The sequence below is a fragment of the Pundamilia nyererei genome, unplaced genomic scaffold, assembly GCF_000239375.1.
Source record: "Pundamilia nyererei isolate P.nyererei 1_Seehausen unplaced genomic scaffold, PunNye1.0 scaffold00043, whole genome shotgun sequence".
NCBI classification, from domain to species: domain Eukaryota; kingdom Metazoa; phylum Chordata; class Actinopteri; order Cichliformes; family Cichlidae; genus Pundamilia; species Pundamilia nyererei.
Genome location: NW_005187444.1, coordinates 316622 through 318007, shown reverse-complemented (window position 1 = coordinate 318007; position 1386 = coordinate 316622). Strand labels below are relative to the sequence as shown.

Genomic DNA, 1386 nt, shown 5'->3' with positions numbered 1-1386 from the left:
GAGAGAGAGAGCGAGGGAGAAAGAGAGAGAGAAGTCACCACCCTGAATGGGGATAACAAACACAGTGGAAAGAGGATGTTTCGCTATTCTCAGCACTGTTACTTTCCTCCCCGCCGAACACTCGTGCATTTATGTGCAGATTATATGCAACAAAACTAAAAAAAGAAATCAACTTTCTGTCACATGCATGTAGTGCCCCTATAGATTGTACTGTTTTAATGCATAAACTGCATGTATTTAAAGATCACCTCCTGGTTGTTTGGAGTGAGTGGGTTGCTAGAGTCCTCCTTGCAATACTGATAAACAGGTGTCGGTTCACCAGTTTGTGTGTCATTCTTCCCACTCAGAGATTCAACTGATTGTTAACACTGGGCTTCATGATCACATGATCATCTTACCAAAAAAGCAAAAGAAAGAAAAGAGAATCCGATCCTCCTGTATCCCACTCAACTAGCCATTTAAATCAAACCCCACAGTGGGACCTGTGTTGCAAAATAGATGCTGTTGTCCTGCATTTCACTGGGACTGCTTTTCAAATCCATCTGTTTGTTGTGTCAGCTTGTTTTTTTCTGTTTTGTTTCTTTAATATGGCCTAATCACAAGGCTGAAATTATAATCTACAGCTTTAAATATAATACAGAATTCACCACTAGTGTTGTGAAAACCTTCCTTAAATTGCTACCTAAAAACTGAGCTCGAGCACCTTTTTTAAAAAAAAAAGTGATACTTTTGCCTTCCATCTGTCGAGCCAGGCGTGTTATCTGTAGTCAACTGTCTGTCCCGTTGTTTTTGAAGATCGTCATGGACTCTGCGTTACTTTTAAAGAGGAGGAAAAACAAGAATTGCCAGATTTCTTAAAATACCCTTTACTTTGGTCTAATTAAGTATTAATTGGTCTGGTGTTTTTGTTTTGATTTTTTTTATCGCTGATTGTAAAAGTAAAACTTTCTTCTGTTTCAGTGTTACGAGTCACTGCCAGCAAAAGTTGACAGAAGCGGATGCTGAGCTCTTGATAAACGAGCTCTGCTTTGTGCGTTCATGTGGGATTGAGGTTGTCGGTCCTTGTTTTTGCTTGCTCCTTTCTTTTGTTTTGATTACAATGTCAACAAAGGTGGGCATCTGGGATTGTTACCTCACCCGGTGGAGGCAGACGAGAGGGAGGCCAAGTTGCCGATCTCAGATTTCCCTTCTCATAAGTGCCCTGTGGATGCTTATCCCCCGTCCTGAAGTGTGCGAACACAAAAATTGTTGGATTGTTTGCAGTATCTCAGAGTTGCAAACATACCTGACATTCTTTGTGGTGAGCAACAAGAAGATAGTGTTTTCTCTGGTTGACAGAGCTGCAAGAGGTTTTATGATTCGCTGTTTGACTGATGGAGGTGCAGT

At 41.0% G+C, this 1386-nt stretch overlaps 1 protein-coding gene across 3 annotated transcripts in view; it reads left to right on the top strand.

Annotated features, from left to right (window-relative positions):
* Positions 1–1386, top strand: part of peak1 (pseudopodium-enriched atypical kinase 1) — a 102034-nt gene that overhangs the window by 777 nt on the left and 99871 nt on the right. The window lies entirely within an intron of this gene.